We start from the raw sequence: 8,625 nt of genomic DNA on the forward strand, positions 1-8,625 counted from the left end.
TTACAATGACAACAAATAAAGGCTTGACATATCTTGCTTTGCATGTCATGCATCTATCTCATATATTGGTTTCACCTTTTAAGTTGCATTACGGAAATAAATGCACTTTTCGACGATATTCTTATTTTCCGAGTTTCACCTGTATCTAACATTGTGCAAATTGACAAAAATGTATAAATCTTTTTATCATATGTGGTGGTCTTGTAGTAAGGTTAAAGCTTACTGGGAAATGTAATGGATTGAAAAGGATGTTTAAAATAATGTTTGGTAAAAAAACAAAAAACCAGAAGCTTTTCTTTGGGGAATTATAGGGACGGAACTACCTGAACTGTATAGAAACTTATTCATGCATGCTACTACAGCAGCAAGAATATTACTTGCCCCAAAATGGAAAGAAGTAGAAGTCCCAGCAAAGGAAGAATGGATACAAAAACTTATGGAATATGCAGAAATGGCAAAACTTACCAGAAGAATAAGAAATCAAGATAACAAACTTTTAATGAAAGAATGGAAATAGTTTATTGAATATTTACAGAGAATTTTTAAACAGATAAGAACATTGGCTGGATTATTGTAATAACCTGCAGTTTCATAAGAGTATATATTTAAAGTAGATGAATAGATGATTTAATTTGGACATGCAGAAGATGTTAAAAATAAATTTAAGGAACTGCAGAAAGAGGGGGAAGTGAGTCAAGTTTTGAAATGTTAAAATGACTGTAAAATTATGGAAATGTATAAACTTGAAAAATCATTTTTAAAAAGAATTTCTGGGATGTGAAATGGAATATAAACATAACCATCTCAGGTATATGTCCCCCCCCTAGTTCCCCATGTTTTAGGGGGACGCCCTCAGTATGTTCCTTTTATTCACCCAGAGCTGAGTTCTCTTTTCAGTCTCTACATTTTTAGGGAAAGTTGCTTTGTGGCAGTGTATGTCTCAGGCAAAATTACATGTATATTGGGAGAAATTCACTCTTAAATCGTTGATGAATTTTCAAAGGAGGTCTATTTTCTTTTCTGTAACTTTCAAACTAATGTGGAGAACTGAACCCAACTCAAGACTGGAAAAAACAGAAATGGACGTATTTGCTTATCCCTGGTCTGGAGGGACCCCAAGTCCTCTTCCTTTTCCTTGAAGTTAATGGTCCTTTTCTCTGTCCATCCCCACTGTCAGGAATGAGCCAGCTCCTAGTGGAACTTTACAGCTAGCTGCAGAACAGAGAGGGTTAGATCTGACGCAGGCTGAACAGGGGCAAGTGCCCAGTGTGACTCCCTTGGACATTGAAACGTCGGTTGCCAAGGGAACAACTGAGAGTGGGCTGGAATACAGCCAAAGCTCTCAGGAAGTTCAAACAGATGCGAGCAGACACAGAGTTAGTCTGTCAGAACGGGAAGAGGCTGGAGCTAATCCAAAAAGTCCAAAGAGTCGGCACGAATGGGAGGGCTGCTAGACAGGAAACAAAACAAGAGACGTAAGGTGCAAAAGTTCAATATATTCTGTAGGAACCAGAAGGAATCTTCAGAAGGGTCATCTTCTGATAATGTTGGTGGCTTTGTTACAGCCATCTGGAGCTATCTTTTTGTTTTTGCAATAAATCCTCCTTTTTAATTACCTACACTTACTGTGTTATCAAGCCGAAATCTGGTCTCCTGACCCACCCTGCAGCTTCCACCCATTCCATCTTCTTCTCAATGCATTCAGAAACTGCAGCCGGGACCATAATCTCAACGACAGAGGAACAATCAGATCTACACAAAGAAAAGAACTTCATTGATACAGAAAAAGGTGGGAACTCAGAGAGCAATAGTTTGGCCTCCTAGTTCTGAGGGGAGGGGAACTCTTACATTTCCAGTTCTGAGCAGTGAGCAGAGGTGCTAACCTCACTCCTTTCAGATCAAGGGATGGGATTCACCTAGCAACTGAAGTTCCTAAAAATATTCTCCGCAGGCCCAGTCAACCACTCAAAAAGTTTGGTGGCCACCACCGTCATCATTGGGGTTCTGCTGGTACTCGTCGTAGCTGGGTTTCTGCTTTACTTCTTTCTCTGTGAGTAACATGCTGGAACCTGGGAGCACAAGGCTCCCAACCATGAGACAGAAATGACGGTTCGTGTCCAGAGCAGGAAGGAGATGTGTTTGTAGGCTTAAAATCCATCCCTTTCCTTAGACCTTTTGGAGACCCGGTAAAAACTGCTCCTAGGAACCTAGGAGGTCATGCCAGTGGTCTATCTAGCTCAGGACAGTCAACACTGACAGGCAGCAGATTGCAAGCAGGGGTCATGAATCATAGAATAGTAGAGTTGAAAGGGACCCTGAGGATCATCCAGTCCAACCCCCTGCAATGCAGGAATAATAATAATAATAATAATAATAATAATAATAATAATAATAATAATACGCCACCCATCTGGCTGGGTTTCCCCAGCCACTCTGGGTGGTTACCAACATAAATTTATTATTAATAATAATAAAGCGATAAAACATCAAACATTAAAAACTCCCCTAAACAGGGCTGCCTTCAGATGTCTTCTAAAAGTCAGATAGTTGTTTATTTCCTTGACATCTGACAGGAGGGCGCCACTTCCAAAAAGGCCCTCCCCATCTGGTTCCCTGTAGCTTCACTTCCTGCAATGAGGGAACCACCAGAAGGCCCTTGGAGCTGGACCTAAGTGTCCGGGCTGAACGATGGGGGTGGACATGCTCCTTCGGGTATATGCAGCTGTCCCATGTGGGGATCAAACTTGCAACCATGTCATTATCAGAACCATGCTGTAACCAACTGAGCTATCCAGTCTCTCCCAGCCCAACCTGGAGATGCTGCTGGGGATGGCACCTGGGACCTTCTACATACAGGGCAGCTGTTCTACCACCAAGCTGCCTTAGAAGAAGTCCTCCTTTTGTTCCATCTTGCTCAGTATTGTCTACACTCCAAATCCAGAGATTTGGAGAGGGGATGCTCCCAGCCTCACCTAGGGGTGCCCCCAGGGACAGAACTGGGGGTGTTGTGCATGCAAAGCAGATCCTCTCCCACTGAGGGATGACAACCCTTCCCCCTTGCCCTTCATGCCCAGTAGAGACCACATTTGATGAGGATGACGCTGCTGATGTTAATGTAGGGTTTGGATGTTAACATTTGACTCCGAGCCTCCTCCCTTTCTCAGGTGTCCGTCGTAAGAGCTACGGGACGCCCACTCAGGTCATCTCCGTGACACCGTTATATGAGAACATCTCCCCTGCTCAAAAGGTAAGGCCTCAAGTGGGCGACACGAAGGTTTTCTCTTCCTATGTGCTATTGTCCTGCTTTCGGGAATTGGCTTCCTCCCCTGTGGCAGTAAATAAGAAGATCAATGAAAGGAACGTCTTACCAGTTAGATTCTTTAATAATCACAGAGAAAATAACACGTCTACCTAGAAATGGCGGTGCTCCCAGTTAAGGCTCACTCCCCCTCTCCGTCCCTGTTAATCTACGTCACTCCTATGTCTTGTAATCTGATCTTCTACCCTCTGCACTTTCTGTTCTGCCACTTTCTGAGCTCTCTGTGTCTTTGGGGAAGGCGGGTGAATGCTGTCCAGAGACTGTGAATCTGTTAACCCTCTCTCTTCTAGTGTTTCTTTTGCTAGCTGTTCCCCATCCAGTATTTCCCAGCTTCTGCCTTCTGAACTATGTCCCTCCGCTAACCACTGTTCCAATTCTTTACTGTCCTCCTGCTCCTGGGAAGATTCAGGATCAGGGGGAGGGGGAGACTCCCACCATTCTTCCTAAGTGCAGCCCTCCTCAGCATGGTCCCTGACAACTATTCAACATTGGCTTTCAGATTTTGAGGTGCTGTCGAGAGCATAACAGTACCTGCCCTGGGAAATTTATAAACTTTAAACAGGAAGGTATATATTTATTAAAATGCATAATAACAAATGTATAATTCCCAGCCTCACAGTGACTTATCAGGTGCTACATTAACACAAAGCTTAGGCTGAGAGACAGTAGCTCAGGGGTGCCCAAACTTTTTTTTAGGATTGAAGTTGTAGAGCCTTTTTTTTTTTACAATTTTACCCCAAAGTTGTTGAGCTTTTTTCTAGGATTGAAGTTGTTAAGCTGTTTTTAGGATTTTTGAGCTGTTTTTAGGATTTAACCCCAGGACATATAATGCCATGGGGACCGAATTAAATTGACCGGCGGTCCGGATTAGGCCCCAGAAATGGGCTTTGGACATGCCTGCAGTAGCTGGTTGCCCAGTAAGCTTCATGGCTGAGCGGGGATTTGAACCCTGGGTATAACAACCAATAAATGACCTTCAAGCATTTTTCATTCATTTCAGGTCGTGCACAACAATTCCTCTGATGCTGACCAGGTATACGAGGTAAGCACTGGCAGGAGCTCTTCATGATTTACCCTTGAGAAAAGACCCGGAAGAAGCCAATATTGGGCAATAATTTTGGAGGTGGTGCTGGGTGCACTTCAGGGAGGGTAGATGCAAAGGAGGGGTGGGCTCTTGTGTCTCTGAGAGCTGGTCAGAGGATGGGATTTCTTATCTTTCCCTCCTCCCAGGCACAAATATCAATCATGTCACCTGATGCCCTGCCTCCCTTTCTTCTTTAGAGTCTGCAGCATGGAGATCAGAATGTCTACAACGAGTTGATGTTCAGACAAAACCCATCGGAAGCCCCCTCTGTTAGGTCGTCTCCTTGACCCCCATTGCTCATCCCTTTTCAGAGAAGATGTGCTCATTTCAGCACATCTGAAGTGGGGAAATCATGTTGTTGTTTAGTCGTTCAGTCGTGTCCGACTCTTCGTGACCCCATGGACCAGAGCACGCCAGGCACTCCTGTCTTCCACTGCCTCCCGCAGTTTGTCAAACTCATGTTGGTGGCTTCGAGAACACTGTCCAACCACCTCATCCTCTGTCGTCCCCTTCTCCTAGTGCCCTCCATCTTTCCCAACATCAAGGTCTTTTCCAAGGATTCTTCTCTTCTCATGAGGTGGCGAAAGTATTGGAGCCTCAGCTTCACGACCTGTCCTTCCAGTGAGCACTCAGGGCTGATTTCCTTAAGAATGGATAGGTTTGATCTTCTTGCAGTCCATGGGACTCTCAAGAGTCTCCTCCAGCACCAAAATTCAAAAGCATCAATTCTTTGGCAATCAGCCTTCTTTATGGTCCAGCTCTCACTTCCATACATCACTACTGGGAAAACCATAGCTTTAGCTATACGGACCTTTGTTGGCAAGGTGATGTCTCTGCTTTTTAGGATGCTGTCTAGGTTTGTCATTGCTTTTCTCCCAAGAAGCAGGCGTATTCTCCGTCAAAATGGGCCCTCCTTCCTCCGAGGCCTGTCCTTCTGGCTTCGAATGAGCAGCCACAACAAATCAGCACCGGAAGAAGAGTCTGCTTCCTTGTGACCCTGCTCCCGTCTTAAGATGGGGAGGCTTTCACAAACATGCTTGCAGAGGGATCGTGGTTTGGTGAATGTTGAGTTTTTTGGGTGGGAATTTTTGTAATTTGGTACAGATGGATACATACTAGTTGTATAATAAAAAGGAGAACTCAATGGATGCCTAGATCCAGGTTTGGGGCAAGTCGTCTTTGGTGAGAGAGCTCCAGCAGAGATTTAAAATCACTAAACATGCAACGAAGTAAAGCATGGAAATATAGGCTGCTGGACCTTTAACATATCCCCTTCTTGGTTGTTTCCAAAGCTCCCCACTGCCCTCTGCCTAGAAAAAGACCATAAATTTGGTAAGTTAAAAATGGTTTACTTGCAAACTCTTTGAGACCCAGCATCTCCTCCCCTCCTGGTTTTTTGGGGGCAGGAGCTGGCACAAAGAAGACCTTGGGTCCCCTGGTCCCCCAAATCACCTTGGGAGTTTTTAGGGGATTTTACAATCTCATCCACCACCACCCCTTCCCTCCGCCTAAGTCTCTCCCATGGACGGGAGAGCTGCCGTCATGGCCCCGGACACAAACTGGAAACTGCAGCCATGTAGTTTAAAGACTAACAAGCAAACCCTACTCCCAGCTCAATCAAGATTTGAAGTGGGTGCTAAAAAACCAGAAGCATTTTAATTAGGAATCTTAGGACAAGACATACCGAAGAAAATGAAGGATTTTTTCATTGTATGCCACCACTGCAGCAAGAGTATTGTTAGCACAAGGGTGGAAGAAGGAAGAAATACCAACCAAAGAACAATGGCAAGAGAAATTGATGAATTATGCAAAACATGCAAAATTAACATACAAATTACATGAAAAGGACAATTGGGAATTCAAGGAAGAATGGGAATTATTTACAAATTATTTGAAAAAAACAACAGGGAGGCTTACGTTCACTGGCAGGATTTGAATAAACATACACAATTTTCTTTTATTAAAATAATGTAAACAATTAGGGAAATGATATGTATAATTGTATAACTTGCAGAAACAATATGCAAAAATAAATCAGTTAAGGGAGCTGAGGGAAGTCCAGGGGGGAGGGGGGGAGGGAAGGAGCGGGGAAAAGGGAAAAATGTAGATGATTGCAGTATTGACAAACTTTATTGGTTTAATATTGATAAAAAAAAGTTTTTTTAAAAAAAAAGTGGGTGCTTATAGCTGGTTTGCTATAGTCTCTGCTTCTGAAGGAATATTGATTGACTTGAACCATTTGTTCCAACCAGCATTTGTTCTATGCTGGGGTTAAAGGTTTAAATTGTGTTAGCTGCTGTGTTTTGTGCAGATTTTCACTGGGGTTGTTGTTTTGATTGAGCTCCTTTGTTTCGGTTTCAGGATTTTTATCATAAATTGCATTTTGCATTTTATTGTTATAAGTAAAGCACCCAGAGAACATGGCTGGGTGGCTGTATACAAATGTAAATGATAATAGTAAATGATTAATAATAATAATAGATGATGATGATGAATATTTGCTCAATAAACAGGTTGTCTGGAAGCAACCGCTGTATGCTGAGATGACTGTGTGTAGCCCCCCCCCCACACACACACACACACTTCTGGACGGTTATGTAATGTTTGACTCAACGCTGCAAGACTGATGCTGTAGCTCTGATATGGAGGGACGTTCTCTGAGGGAAGCCCCGTTGAAGTGAATTGTGCAAGCATATTGTTCATTTAGAGAAGATTCTCACAGGATTCTGCCCCATATTACTTAATTGTGTGTGTGTGAGAGAGAGAGAGAGAGAGAGAATTTGACATTTGGAGTTTCCTCAGGCGCCTGAAAGATTTGAGTCATGACTCCATCTATTGCTTCCTTCTTCAGTTGTCAAAACAATTTTTCTGTGTTGCTAGAATCGCCTCGCCACACTTGGAGCCATCTGTCTGGGCTCTTTCGGACTGTCACTATTTTGGGGAGACCATTTGCAGGCCACACTGTTCTGCACAAAACTTGATGCATTTCCACAAAGACAGGGATCTGACTTTAGTTGGATGCTATGCAGGTGGCGCTGTGGTTAAACCACTGAGCCTAGGGCTTGCTGATCAGAAGGTCGGCGGTTCGAATCCCTGTGACGGGGTGAGCTCCCGTTGCTTGGTCCCAGCTCCTGCCAACCTAGCAGTTCGAAAGCACATCAAAATGCAACTAGATAAATAGGAACCGCTACAGCGGGAAGGTAAACGGCGTTTCCATGTGCTGCTCTGGTTTGCCAGAAGCGGCTTTGTCATGCTGGCCACATGACCTGGAAGCTGTACGCTGGCTCCCTCGGCCAATAATGCGAGATGAGCGCGCAACCCCAGAGTCGGTCACGACTGGACCTAATGGTCAGGAGTCCCTTTACCCTTTACCTTTTATGCTTTTATATATGGTGTAAATCACCCAGAGTGGCTGGGGAAACCTAGCCAGATGGGCAGGGTATAAATACTACTACTATTATTATTATTATTATTATTATTATTATTATTATTATTATTAATTATATTACCTGTCAAACACCATATACTGGTCTGCAACTGCCCCCCCTGCCTGCCAGTTGACCACTCCAGCTGCATGAGATTGAGAGGGCAATAAAAACAACATGCGAGTCTTTTTACCACTCCTCTGCAGTCTCATTGGACTCTGGACTTTGGGAGCCATCTATGGTCTCACATGATTCCTTATTGCGCCAGGTTGGGGTGGAGAATGGAGGGTCCTTCATAGAATTATAGAGTTGGAAGGGACCCCCCCAGGGTCATCTAGTCCAACCCCCTGCAATGCAGGAACCTCAGCTATAGCATCCATGACAGATGGCCATCCAACCTCTGCTTTAAAACCTCAAGTGAAGGAGAGTCCCCAACCTCCCGAGGGAGTCCATTCTGCTGTCAAACAGCTCTTATCGCCAGAAAGTTTTTCCTGATGTGCAGTTGGAATCTCCTTTCTTGTAACTTGGACCCATTGGTTCAAGTCCTACCCTCCAGAGCAGTAGAAAACAAGCTTGTTCCCTCTGCCACGTGACTAATCTTCTTTTAAGGTCATGCTAGTTGGTGGCCGTCACTTGTGGGAGCGGATTTCACAGGTTAACTATGGGCCATGTGGGGAAAGTCCTTTCTCTGCTCTGTCCTGGACTTTCCAACATTCAACTTCACTGGACATGGAATCCTAGTGTAGGGTTGCCATATTCCTAAAAGTGAAAATCCGAACACAAAAAAATGTTGAGCT

Source organism: Zootoca vivipara, chromosome 6 (assembly GCF_963506605.1).
Source record: "Zootoca vivipara chromosome 6, rZooViv1.1, whole genome shotgun sequence".
In the NCBI taxonomy this organism is placed as follows: Eukaryota; Metazoa; Chordata; class Lepidosauria; order Squamata; family Lacertidae; genus Zootoca; species Zootoca vivipara.